This window comes from Vidua chalybeata, chromosome 3, assembly GCF_026979565.1.
Source record: "Vidua chalybeata isolate OUT-0048 chromosome 3, bVidCha1 merged haplotype, whole genome shotgun sequence".
NCBI classification, from domain to species: Eukaryota; Metazoa; Chordata; class Aves; order Passeriformes; family Viduidae; genus Vidua; species Vidua chalybeata.
The window spans coordinates 27072265-27086404 of record NC_071532.1 but is presented as its reverse complement, the minus strand read 5'-3'; the positions used below and the strand labels follow the sequence as shown (position 1 = coordinate 27086404).

Below are 14140 nucleotides of genomic sequence, written 5' to 3'. Positions count from 1 at the left end.
GGCCGGCCGGGACCTCACCCCGGCTTGAGGGCTCTCAGCTCACCAACTCGCCAGGTATCCCTGACAAATCCTTGTTGAACAACACCATGACAAGCCCATAGAATTATTCTGAGGTTGAATACTGTAAATAACAGTCTGATTTTTTTATTCAAAAGTGGAAGCTTGATACTCAAATCCTTAAAAGATTAGAAGGAGGATCAGGAAAACTGAGATCACAAATTAAGGTTTTGTGCTTTTGATGGAGACCAACTCATAACTGGCAGGATAAACACAAAGAATGCAGTCTGGCTATAGCCAGCCCACACAATTTTATGGAAATGTTGTCCAAAGGTAAGAGTTTTGTGTAGTTAAACTTGATATGGCAGAGTAAAATGGGTCCAATTTATAGCATGTCAGAAGGCTTCTTGATAATCACAGAATATTCTGGATTGGAGGGGACCCACAAGGATCATCAAGTCCAACTCTTAAGTGAATGGCCCATACTGGAGGCAAAGACACAATGTTGGCCTTACTAGCACCATACTCTTATCAAACTGAGCTAATGATTCTTTGTTCCAATTTAAATTAGACATTTGCTTCTATTTTGAGTTATACCAAAAACCCTTGTGTTTCAGCTAAATCAAATAACACCTAGCTGATTCAACAGAGATTTGCTTGCATTGATTAATTGGACAAGTAGAGATGCTGAGACAAACCTAGAAAGACTGTTAAATTCCATTGCTTATTTTCAGAGGTCATTTTGGAAATCACAAGTAATATGGGCTATTCTGGGTTCCAGACTAGACACAAAAAAACAGAGGCAAAGCACATGTTGAGTTGTGGTTTTAATTCTATTTTCATCATAGTTTATATGACTTAGGACTTCAGCAAGCAAACAAGCCAACCATTGAATCCAAAATTCAGCATAGATTTTGCATAGCTCAGCACAGAGAACTTACAATATCTGAATGGTATTCTTCAGTTAAGTAAAAATAAAATTAGAAAATTAGTAGCTGGCGAGGAAGAAAACAAACCTTTCTCACATTTGTGTATAGTTCAAAGAAATTTAATAGCCAAGGGGTGATATCATACTTTTTCACTCTTGCTCTAATCTACACTGTAAATCAAAACAATTTCATAAAAGGTTAAATTATTAAGAACAGTGGGCCAATGGAAGTGTCATGCAACCGGGAAACCAGGATGACCATAAAAAGAAAATGAGGCTGCTGGTAACCATTATAATGTAAGGCTGAATCACAAATGCTAACACCAAAGACCTTTTTCTGTTCCAGTTATAACCCTTGAGAGTTTTGTCTGTTGGGTTTTTTTTCCCTCTTTGAAGGCAGAAGTAGGCCTATAACCATCCCCGTTTCAGTTTCTCTCTTCCCAGCGATGGTTTCTTACAGTCTGTCATTGTCTGTGAGCTTAAACGGAGCACTGCATAAGCTGTATGCATCACATATCTGTCCCCAAGATGTAAAATCCTTCCCTGCGAAGGAGCATTTTGGTGCAATCTAATGCAAATGCCGAGCCCAAGGAAAGAAGGACCGATGAGGTATTTCACCAAAATGTTTCTGTAGACTTTAAAAAAAAAAATCATTTAGGACGACCAATGGCAAAGATCAGTGACCACAGGAGCAAGTTCCTACATTGCTCGCTGTATTAGAGAATTAACTTCTAAATTAACCCAAAGCGGAGGAGCCGCCCTGGAGCCGGAGGCGGCCACGGCAGGCGCAGCAGCCCTTCCCCGCTCAGGGCAGGAGAGCTCCCGGGTGAGACAGCCCGCCTTTACCGCGGCCACTTTCCCCCTCCGGCGCCCCGGGGCTGAAGGAGGCCGGGCCACAGCGCCTGCAGCCCCCGGCCCGACACGGCTGCCCCTCTCCGCATGACACCCCGGCGCCAGGGGAGCATCCCCTGCATCCCAGCCCCTCGGCAGCGGGACCCCCTCGGCCCCAGGGCTGGCGCGGTGTCGTCCCCCGGCGCCGCCGCCCGGGGGGAGCGGGAGCGGTGCCCGGCTCCACCGCCCTGCGGCATGCGGCGGGATCCCGCGGCAGCCCCTCGCCCGCACCCCGCCGACCCGGCGAGAGCCGCTGACAGGTCGCCGCCAGTGGCCCCGGCACCTGCGCTGCGCTCACCGCCCTGAGAGGAGGGGCTGCCGGCCAGACCGCGGCGCGGCGGAGCGGGAGGGAGGGAGAGACGGAGGGAGGCGGCGGCGGCGGCGCACGGCCGGCGGCGGGCGGGCCCCCGGGGGCGGCGGGCGCCCCTCGCCCCGCCGCGGGGCCGGGCGGCCGCGGCGCCACCGACACCTTACTTCCTGCTTCGCTACCCGGGGCCAGACCCATCGCGGCGGAGGGATCCCGCCGCCTCCCGCAGCCTCCTCCCCCTCCTGCTTCTGCTTTTCCCGGCTCCCTGCTGCAAGGAAATTATTTGACAGCGATTTGCTGACACCGGGGATTTTTTTCTTTTTCTTTTTTTTTTTTCTTTCTTTCTTTTTGCATCACGGACTCGGCAGCTCGGCGGGCGGGGGAGGCCGTGCCGGAGGTAAGTGCCGGTGCCCGGAGCCTCCCCCGGCGCGGGGCCCCCGCCCCGCTCCGCTCCATGTGCCGCCGCCGCCGCCGCCGGGGTGGGTGCCGGGCAGCGGGGCCGCGCCGGGCCGGGCTGGGGGAGTGCGTTTCCTGGCGGAGCGATATTTGTTTACAGGATGGGCGCCGTACTGTAAGTGAAGTAGGACCGAGCCCGGGGCAGCTCCGTAATAAATTAATATCGCGATTTGCTCCCGCTCGCCGACACCGCCACGAGCCCCGCGCCCGCCCCCCTCCCCCGCCCGTCTGCACTTGTTGCAGACTTCGCGCCAGGTAGGGGCAACGCGTCGCAAGTTTCGTTTTTGCAGGAGCCGGGGCTGCGCTGGAAGGAGAGGAGGGAAAAAAAAAAAAGGGGGGGTGGGGGAGGAGGGAGAAAAAAGTTTGCAGCTCGCAGTTGACTTTCGGTCTGCAGCGCCGAGGCCCTGCCGGCTGCCGCCGCCGCCTCCTGCCCGTCCGGGCGCGGGCGGGCGGGGGGCGCTGCCCGGTACCTGCCCGGGCCGGGCGGGCGGCGGGGCCGGCGCGGGGCGCCCCCACCGCGGCGCTGCTGCGAGTCCCGGGCGCCGCCGCGCCGTGCCGGGAGCAGAGGCGGGGAAGGGCGGCTCGGCGGAGCTCGCCGCGGAAGTTCTCCCGAGCCGCGCTGCCCGTCACGGCCCCTGACACGAGTGGGCGACCCAAGCGCTACTCCTCCCGTCCTTCGTCCCGCAGCGCGCTCGGTGCCGTCTCGGTATCAGTGTTGGGAGCGGAGCGGTCCCGGGGCTCTGCTGTGGAGCCCTTCCCGGGCGGCACCGCGTGGGGCGAGCTCGTTTCGGAGGAAAGGGGATTTCTCCCTCCATTCCTGCGGGAGAGGAGCGCTCGGCGGGCCGGGCGCTGGCGGGGCGCTCCGGCTGTCTGGCCCGTCAAAATTACGGAGTGCTAAGGAACAAAAACTCTTAGCCAGGTATTTAAATACCGGAGAGGCGATTTGCAAGTGAAATTAATCGGCAGTTAACCAGTTAATAAATGGATGATGCCTATTCATCCTGCTGACTTTACAGAGTGGTTTTCACGTCTGCCTGTCAACTAACCGGGCTTGACTGATCGAGATGTAAACCTAGCCAGGTTATTGCTTTCGTCCAGTAAAATCTGACCTGCACTTGCTGTCCTTGTGCATCAGTGCTGGTCCTCATTCAGATAGTTACAGGTGAGATTCATACATTCTTACAGGACTGACATGATGGCAGCAAAATATATAGGATGACCCATAGCTTAAATATTTATGGAAAATACTGTGTTTAACTGCATGATTAATGTTTTAAGCATGTAATCACTGAGGGGGGAGTTTTATGCCGTTGGTAGCTACAATTTTACTGTGGGTATGGGAAGAGGAGAGAGTTCACCAGGCAGGGTTGGCCTGGCTCCTCAGCATGGCCACTCTGCTGTCAGTACCCATCCTGCTTGGGCCTCTGGCCCACAGAGCTCCCCTGGGGACCAGGGATATGTCTGCTGCCCTCACTCAGGGTATAGTGTCATGATGAAGTGACCCATCGTTGCAATGTCAGTGTGTGCATGAGTAGTTCCTGCATGCGGTACGTGCAGCTGTTCGCTGTCATCGCTTATCTGCTTCGTGGTCTTGGATGTTCGGTTGGATCAGAATGGAGCCATTGCATTAATAAGGTGCATCTATCTAGAAATAACCCATTTCGCTTTATTGTCCACTGAAGTGATGGAATTTAATATGCCCTGGTTGGTATCTTACCTTTTTTCTAAGTGTTATCCAAGGCACACATATAACAATGGAAGGGCTCTATGTTCCATGCTTGCTCTCTGCATGCATACTATGCAGCTTTGCATAAAACAAATAAAGACTTTTCTTTTAGAATTTAGTTAAGTGATTTTTCATATGAAGTAAATGCGTCATTTTTTTTTCTACTGTAGAGGATACTCTGATAATCTTTGGAAAAATTAAAGGCTTAAGTATAGCCTACTGAAAAGGTTTTGGTGCAAATGAACACTCTAGAACAATCTGTTCTACCATTGATGAACAGCTTGTGTTTCTGAAGTTGGAGATCTCAGTGAGGACCTGAGCAGCATGTGGTATGGTGGTCAAACCTGTGTATCTTGAAAAGCTAAAAAAACTCAACCTGTGTATCTTGAAAAGCTAAAAAAAACCTCAAATGCACTTCACTGTAAAACTTGGCCTGAGTGTGAACTGGAGAACTGGCCTTTTGGTGATATGAACACTGGAGCTTAATCACGCTGCTGTGTCAGTGTATGTTCTGCTGTTGGCATCCCTCCCTGGGGAAGAGGGATGAGGCCACAGGTAGCTAGGCAGGCATCCTGCCTCCAGTGTCTAGTATCATGGGCCAACATGAGTGTAAATAAACCACAGCATGACTAACCTCTCTACCTAACATTGACTCATGTTGTATTTCGATAGACTGAAAAAGTCTCCATGCCTAAGCCATTTCATTTTCTCAACCTGTATCTTAATAATGATGATCTGCCTATTGAAAATCCTCCAGTATTCATTAAGACCATAAAGCAAGTCCTTGTTTTAGGTTTGTTTTGCTTCTGGGTAGTGCTCAACTAGCCTAGATAGAAAAAAGGAATGCCTAGATTTTAAATGCAAAATTCTGTTGCTTCTCTTCTTCTGGCCATTTTAATTCTTCAGGTGATACAGTGAGGCTTGCAATTATAAACTGGGCTCATAACTTGGCATCTGGCAGGGAGTATGAGAAAAGTATAAGAAAAGCAGTTCTGTAAAGTACTGTAAGTTCCTTAAAACAGTAAATTAATATTTTGCTGTGAATATTTTCATCTTATTTTTTTGTTTGTTCTAATCAAGTGGGGAATATGTCACCTAACAACTTACTCAGCCAACTTACTCAGTGTTTGAGAAGGCCCTTCTTTCCCTTTGGCAATACTGTAATGGAACAGTGTAAAAAAGAAGGGCCCTATGTTGTGCCTCCTTAATATGTCATAATAACTGTGAGATAAAGCAGTTTCATTTCAGCTTCCTTGGAAATATCTGTTTGTTTTTTGGTTTTTTTTTTAAAAAGCAGTGTTTGACAGGCACAAAATAATGGTTGATGTGGAAACAATTTGTTTCCTCCCCTTGCATTCTTTTGAGAGCTGCATAGTTCCAATAAAAAATTATCAGAACTACAATTTTTCCTGTCCCTGAAATTAACAGATCCTTTTGCCTGCCCTCCACCTGAGAGAAGTAGGCAAAAGCATCTTCAAGTGCACGTATGAATTCTGCCTGGAGTAGCTGCCACACCCGTGGTTATTTACGTAAGGTGAGGAGCACAAATGGTCACTCTGACTTCCATGGCACTGCTTACAAGGGTAGAGTTACCGTGTGTGTAAGTGGGGAGGGACTGAGGGGCTGCATTCAAAACTAAAGAAAAAGGAAGGTAGCAAATTCCATCAGTTTTGCTGTATGTGAAGTTACAAAACCTCTTCTTAACTTGCCCATCTCTGAGAAACCTATTACTGTAATCAGTTGCAGGGCTGTGAGGGGAAATTGGGCCTTCTAAGATAAAGACTAAAATAGCACATTCAAATATATTTTAAGAAAGGCAACTCTTCCTTCAAAGAGTAGGTCTGAACCTGGTTCAAAGAACAGTAGCAACAATTTTATTGGGTTTTTTTTTTTTTTTTTTGTCTTTAGCAACTATTTGCTTGAAACGAAACAGATTTAAGAGATTCACTGAAATTACTTTTGAGCAGCATGCGTTTAGGCACCAAGTTAACTATGGAGCTTGTGGAAGTGTCTCCTGTTAGATCTGAAATGCTGAGAATGGGCTCTTGCACCATCATCTCCTTGCTGCTGCCACTGTACGTCCAGGCTGGCTGGGAGGACAAAGTGGGTGACACAGTCAGCCAGCAGCTCATATTGCCACTGGTTTTTGTCGGATGTTGGTTTCTGCAGGCAGAAGGAATAGTGTTTTGATAGCAGTTTCTTTTCTCTCTTTCTGGCTTGCCTGTGTCACTCCATGATGGTGGGGTTGGGGGCTCACCTGGACCTGCTCAAAAAGCAGCAGCAGAAAAAAACCCCAAGCCATTGATTTGTATGGGGAAAAACTGGAAAATGTGCTCAGGCTATAACCTGCTGCCACAGAAACTTGAAGGAAAATACATAATTTGTGTTACTTTCTTCTTGAGAGGATAATGGTTTGGGGAACCCAGGACATGCTCTTAAATATATGGCCTATTACTGTGTCATAGTGGTGGTTTTTTTTTTGTTTTTTTTTTTTTTAAGTTTAAACTCTTTGCACTAGAGTGGGGGTGTTGAAGGGTTTTGGAGTAGTCCTGGAGCATTAGGTATATTTTGAGGCTCTGAGTGAAATGAGTCTTGTGGTTTCAGCTTACTCTGTAACAAAGAGTAATGTGTCGCACACAAACAGCCCACCTAAGTTTTCATAATTGACTGATGATTTGCTCTGGAAAGACCCAAAATCCTGATATGAGGCAGATTCAAAAGGTAGTTGATTTTTTTTTAAATTTTCATTTTAGTTTGTCATTCTCCAGTTTACGGTTTAAATTTTATTAGAATTTCAGACAAATTGCTTCTCTTCAGCTTCCCGTCCTCTGCTCGGGTGGGTTGTTGTCACTTCCCATGCACACGGTGACAAGTGCTGAGTTTCCATACCCCACCAATGTCTCAAGCACCCATCCTGGGTCTTGTCACAAATTTTCTCCTGTCTGTTTAGTTCAGCAAGAAAATTGTTTCTGTCTTTCCCCTCTCTCCCCTCATCAACTGCTCATGGTAAGATTTTTTTATAGAGCCCACATTGTGATATGTCCTTGAAGTGCAGAGCTGCAAGATTTTGGTTTTGTTTGCCATTTTTTTCTCTTCATTTTAAAGTTCATTGCAACTATAGCAAAACAAGATTCTTGTAGATGGTCTTTTTTGATTCCTTCCCCCCTCTGCCCCCTCACCCACCCCCACCCCCCCCCACCCCCATTTGTAAAAAATCTCATATTCGGTAAAAAGCAAAAACTCAGATTTAGGTACTAAAACTTACTCCAGCTAACCCTGGTGTGTAAAGATTGGCAAAATATGGATTGGGAAGGATTGCCCCAGCAAAACAGGTAGGTGTAAGTTAAATGTTAAATTATCAGCACCTCCTTTTTAAAGGATCCCTGATGGTGAGGTTTTTGCTCACACCATCTGGCTAGAACAAGGCTTACCAGGACTTTTAAAGGACAGGGGCCATTTGAGGTGCAGAATTTATATCAGGTACTTTCTTTTTAAGTGAATGTCAAATCCTAAATAATTTCAGCATCAGACTGTGCAAAAAAAGTACCCAACGCTGTGAAGCAAGTTTAAAACTTGAGAATGGCTGAAGTCTTCTGTCTTTAAAAAAAAAAGTAATTTTGGTCTTTGTTCTCCAGTCCCTCTTCTTTTCTTCTCCCCCTCCCCCCCGCCCCCCAATTTTCATTGATGGGGAAGTTTCATTTCCTTTATTTATGTATTTTTAGTGTATGTGTGTTTGGGGGGGCATGAGGGTGGATAGGAAGGAAGTCTGTGTTCTAGTTTTTATATTTAAAACTAAAAAATAGCAAATGCTGGTGTGTTTAGAAATGACTTTAAATACATTTACCCTAGTAAACCAAAAGTTCTGCTGATCAATAGTGAATATTATTAGGGCATTGAGGGGTTTCGCAACACTTCTGTGTGGGTGAGGGTCCTGTCTGAGGTCCAGTTGTACTGGCGGGAAAGTGTTTTTCCCAGTACTGTCATGTTTCACATGCCAAATCAGAACTAGAAGTGCATTTTCCTGGAAGGATCTCTATTTACACATGGAAGGTTATGCCAATTACAGCTACATTAGCCTTTTTTTTTTTTAATTTTTAATTCCACACTTGACCTACATAGTAACTTCTTTCATTTTCTTAACAGAGCACCCACTACAATCCTGGAGTGTGAGTAAGGTAAACCTGCTGTCCTGTGGCTCTAATGCATATGGGTGCTCTTGCAAGAGTATGATCTTAAGTGGGTCCTCATGTAATGAATGCTGCTAGAGCTTTGTAAAACTTGAAATAGCACTCTGTTCTCCAGGCAGAATTTAATACAGTTTATTGGGGACCAGGAAATATGAAGTATGTTGTCCATATGTAATAATATTTTTTTTCCTCAAAAGAGATCCCATGTACTTTAATTCCGAATACAGTTTTTAAATACTGCAGGTTAGGAAATACTGCATTGCAAATCTGTGAAAGTTTGGAGACATAAGACGAGGTGATTTTAATACACATTTTGATCAGAGACTAAAAGTTATTTACTCTTTTGGACAGTGCAGCGGTTCATGAAGAAGGAGGAGGTAGATGGGGCTTCTTTGGCAAGTGCCTGTAGGTGCTGGGTGTTGGAGCAGGAGTGCAGCTGGCAGTGCTGCCTCCTGGACTTGTACCGCCAGTGCTTCATTCTTCTGCTACTTTGCTGTCCCTTTTTGCTGGTGGGGAAGATGTCCTAGTGGAAGATCTTGTTTGTACCAGAAAAAAACAACCCTGACTAGTAAATAGTGCTGTTGTTATTTTGTAAGCAGATTTGCTACCTATTTGCTCTTTTTGTGATGTTAAAATTAGCATTGTTAGCAACAGTAGCAGTGTATTAAATAAAATAATGGATGCTGATCAGACTTTGCATGGTTCACAAGTAGGAATATTTGGAAGACCCTACATAGGTAAACTGGACTTTCTCTTCCCTAAAATGTAGGCTTCCAAAGCCCTGAAATATTCAGGATACTGACTTAAAGTTTTGTAAACAGCATCTCAGCTGCTTCTTTTTTGGTCTCCCTCTTCTATATTTTGTTTTATCCTGAGCATGGAACCTGGGCTTACCTTGCAGAGAGGTGATGGTGTTTGAGTTGGCCCTTGCTGCTTTCAGCAAGGAGAGGGCTGCACGTTGCACTCTTTTGAGAGGCTGAAAGCATCTTTAATGACTTCTAGGCCACAGTGGGCTTTGAAGTAACCCTGAGCTCTGTGGCCATTACCAAAGCTGAGCTGGAGCCTGTAGTCACCTGAACTACAAGTACACGCCACATATAGCTCAATGCTGAACGCAGGAGTTTTGTTGCTGCTTGTGCCCCTAGTATATTTGGAGGGAAATGTGTGGAAGCAGTTCAGATGTTAACTCACTGGCATGATTTTGGAGTTTTTTTTGTTACCTTTCAAAAGCTTATATTTAGTGTTGCAGAGGAGCCCTTATGTATCTTGGTGGAACAGAAGAAATGCTTCATGTTCAGCCACACTCAGTAGTGCAGCTTTTCAAGAGCACCGATGCTGTGGCCTGCCATGCAGTTCCAATTCAAGCAAAGGTCTCCCATGTGGTTGCTTGCATGTGTCCTCCTATCTATATTTTGTATCTGCAATTTCAGTATATGCTTCCAGAATGATTTTTTTATTCATTTCCAATCATTCTTCAAAGATAACAGGCAAAAAACATCAGGCTGGTTGTGATTTTACAGCAGTAGAAGGTAGACCACTTTGATCTTGTTAAATTAATTTTCTTCATGTGTGGGCTGAGTGTGTAGTGAGCTGATTTAGTTTTTATTGATCACTGTAAAAATGTGAATTCAGCATCAGAGCAATGATAATAAACAAGTACTTGCAGTGATATTCTAATGAGTTTCTGGCAAAAATAAGGCAGAAAACCATCTCAGAGACTGATGTGCTTTAGTGGTGAGATGATGAACCAGGATACTTTATTTGAAAGGGTTGAGTAAAGCTGTTTGAAGTTCTAACTCTTTCTGGCAGCACACTTGCCCGCGAGCAGAAGCATGCCGAGCGAGGCAAGATGCAGTATTTTCATGGAGGTATTTGAGTGTCAGAAATGGCATTCTTGCCTCTGTCTGGAAGGGCTTTCACCCCCCTGATCACACCAAGGTAACACAAGTTGTAGGAACCAAGTGTCCGCTTTGTTAGAAGGTGTCTCTGGGCACAAGCAGTGGAGCACTAACGACCTTTCCGTCCCCATCCACAGGAATGCCCTGCAAACCATCATCGTGTGTTTCAATAAGTCTGCATGGCAAAGCATCAGGTACCAAGCGGGGGAGTGGAGAGAGGTTTCTAAATTAGCAGGCAATTTATGTCTGTAGAAGTGAGATTCATATTCATAACTACGTTAAACACATATTTCTGAATATGGTAGGGGCATATCTCCATTTAAAGTGGCAGTAATTCCTCTAAGCCAAAATATTTGTAGAAGCATGGGCAGCAAATTCTCCCTCATTCTTCCATTGATGCTGTGTTTCCAAGACTTGAAGAGGTTCCTCAGTTGTGATGGTGAACAGTGATTCTCTGTATTTTTTTTTTTTTTTTTTTTTTTTTGGTCAGTTAAGCTTGTTTTATGCTGTCAAGAGTTCAGTAAATTGGTATGTGAGCAGCATGGATCACAATGAAAAAGTATTGCTGCTGTATGTATGAGATTGATAACATTAGAAAATGAGAGGCATCATTTTTTTAAAGTGAGGAAGTTTTTTTTTTAGGACTATGAAATTTTGTAAGAGATGGTTTATAATTAACTTTAATACTTTTCTAAAGTTACTGCTATTATAATGAAAGAGCATGAATAAGAGAATATGCCTTGCAGGTAAAATGAAAAAGATTTCGCCTTCATATACTTGAAAACCAAAGATGCATTGCAGAGGATGAATTTTACTGCTTCTATATTGCTTGTAGTAAAAAGTTGGTCTTTGAAGTTGAAAAGAGCTTTAGATTTAAAGAAATAATACACCTGAAAAGGGAGGTTCACAGAAAAAAGACATTGGATTAAGTACTGTTTTGTTAATGAAAAGAATGTAAGTTAAGCCAAATGTGGTTGCCTGCATAGTAAGGTACTGCTTAACATGAGTGGGAATGATAAAATAAAGTCTTAGCAGGCTTTTATTTCAACGATTTCCAACTTTCAGAAGTTTTAATCTGGATGTTGCATGCACATACATAAACGATAGACTAATACCACAGAATTACTCTAATTTATGAAAGGAGCTGTACTTTGATGCTGGAAGTCTGTCAGCATACAATCCCTAGGCTAGCTGCTTGATCGTTAGTTAAAGTAGGGGTTCATTAAAATAACATGGGCTCATCTGGTTTTAAAGGCCACCTCTCAGCCAGTAGGCGATGGTCCAGAATGAATAAGGTTGCAGTGCAGACATTATATGGCAATGGCACATAGATTACTACATAAAGCTGGCTGATAGGAAGGCTTCCGTCGGATTGCATGCTCAGTATTGGACCAGATTTTTCAATTTTTACTCATCTGTAGCAATGCTTGTTCTTGTTATAGTTGGTTGAACTACCTGTGTGACTGTTTAAAAGAAGGTGCAAGGTTGGGTCTGTGTATAACTGACGGCAGCTCCTTTTAATTATTTTACTCTGTAATAATTGTATTCTTCTAGTTGAAGTATCATAATTACAAAGTGGATGATGGGCTTCAGTTATGTAAGGGAAATCTTACAATTAAGAACCCGGTCTATCCTTTGCATAAACAGCTCCTTTTTTTTTTTTTTTCAGGAAGAACTTTTACTTTCAGGTTATTTCTGGAAAATCTGTACTTGCTAATTATGTAAACTGCAAGAAACAAAAAAAGAGAACAAGAGTGGGGTATCTTATTTTAGGCTTCAGCAAATGCAAAGTCATACGTAGCCATTACAGCTATGTAGAATATGTACCTGCATTGTTCTGCTGCTGCTTATGTTACCAGTAAAACTTAAACTGGGCATTTCTCACAGGCTTTGTACATTAGATTGCCAAATGTGGGAACCGGGAGGTTTTTCCAGTAGCGGGGTCAGCTTGTGCCCCCTGGAGAGTCCCTCCCTGCAGGGCTCCTTCCTTGCATACACAGAAGTTTCTTGCTGAAAGCAAATGTAGGGCTTTCTTTTTTTGGTCTGTTTGTTTTTATGCTGTTGTGTAGGCAAGCGTGAGTTTTCTTAGGGCAATCCTCTACAAGAGCAGCAAGTTTTTGTACCTGCACCTTCTGCCTGTTCAGGCAGTAAGAAGCCCTCCTTGAATGGAGGAAAGGCAGATTTCACACCTGCCTGCCAATCAGAGAGAGAGGAGAATGGAAGAAGTGGTGTTTGAGTGAATGAACAAACTTTCAAGCTGACTCAGTGATACATGTACAGGGTACGCTGTAAGGATTAGTCACCAACTTACGGTAAATCTGTGTGGTGCTTGCTGGGGATGTGTCTCTATGGAGCTGTGCTCAGCAAGCTTTGTACACTGAGAATGCAGGTACATGTTATTTCCACAGTATTTTCCTGGTGAACAACAACAACAAAATGCAGTGAAACTCAAAGGCTTGTAAATTACTAAGCTAAAGGCAAAAAAAATCTTTTGTCTATCTCATGGTGCTGCTATCTTCATCTGTGAAACTAGTAGGAAAATGAATAAATTATGCAACGATCTGTTTTTTACTATTTAGAAACCTGTGCTTACATGTTTTTAGTACAGTTCTACCCTGTTCTGTGAGGGTTGGTTTTATCTCGGGTTGTTTTTCTTTTAGCAGGTAGGTTTCAAGCTGCATTTGTGTAAAACAGCAATTTACATGATGGCAACAGAATAACAATTACAGGGAAGGATATTAATCTGTTGAAAACTATTTTCAGTTGCCAAACAGAAATTTCAGGAAAATTAGCCTCCAGGTTGAATTTTCTTATAAATGTTCTCAAGTTCTGAAATTATTTACTGGCATTATAGGAAAGCACAGCACTTACGGGAGAGTTCCAATTAAGAAGTTACTTTTTGGGGGGAGAAAGAAGGGGGGTTAATTTAAAGAAAGTAATTATTTTTTAAATGGTGAAATTATTCTACAGCATTTCCTGAGTTACCCAAGTTTAGTAAGTTTTTTTTGTTTTTTTTTTTTTGTACTTTCAGATTGTTCTTTCAGCAGTTTCTTCTGTTTGGATGAAATTGTTTTTTGTTTTTTGTTTTTTTTTTGGTTAATTTAGCTGAGCATCTTTCATAATTCTAAGATGCTCTTTCTCTCTGATCTTCTGACCTGTTTTGCTTGGCTTGTTTAATCTGTCCTTAGAGAACAGTTAATTTTGGCCATAATCATACCGAAAAATCCTTTAGAGCTGCTGGAGCACGATGCTTTTTTTTTTTTTTTTTTTTAATTATTCTTTGTTTAAAATTACTTCCTCCAGAATAAAAAAAAACCCAAACCAAACATCTTGTTGAAGAGTGAGAACCAGACTGTGCTGGCACTGCTGGGTGGGACGGTGCTGAGGGTGCGTGCCTGTACAAGTGGTTTAGCTCCCTGCTCTCCCAGTGAGCTGATCCTGTCGAAGGCTTTGAGTCTTCTGAAGAGCAGGAGCGAAGGCTGAAAGCATTATTAAGTTTTGGGGTTATCTTACACTGTTTATTTGAAATGGAAGCCAAGCAATTTACATATCTCTGTATCTTGGATGTGAAAAAAAAAGATTTTTTTTTTTCTTCAGTAGCCTATGTGTGGAAATGACATCACAGCTTACGTCAGCCATGCTAAATTCAGAGGTTTTTTTCCTCCTCCCTGTTGGGTTATTAACTGAGCATTAGCTGCGAGTCTTCCTTTGCTGACTGTGGCACATCGATAACTTCATCGTAAATGCTCT

At 43.9% G+C, this 14140-nt stretch overlaps 1 protein-coding gene and 1 long non-coding RNA gene across 5 annotated transcripts in view; one reads left to right on the top strand and one right to left on the bottom strand.

The window, feature by feature from the left end:
* Positions 1 to 811: 811 nt before the first annotated feature.
* Positions 812 to 2200, bottom strand: LOC128785931 (uncharacterized). Its single transcript, XR_008430111.1, has 2 exons — positions 2115 to 2200; positions 812 to 1560 (listed from the first exon to the last, which is right to left on the bottom strand). It is a non-coding gene; the product is annotated as an uncharacterized LOC128785931 (long non-coding RNA).
* A 166-nt stretch (positions 2201 to 2366) lies between these two features.
* TRERF1 (transcriptional regulating factor 1) overlaps positions 2367 to 14140 on the top strand; it is a 99887-nt gene continuing 88113 nt past the window's right edge. For 2 of the 4 annotated variants that reach the window (XM_053938030.1, XM_053938029.1), the window contains exon 1: positions 2367 to 2520. The gene's annotated coding sequence lies outside the window, so the exon portion shown is untranslated. The remainder of the gene's footprint in view (positions 2521 to 14140) is intronic. The other 2 variants (XM_053938032.1, XM_053938031.1) reach the window with 1 other exon arrangement.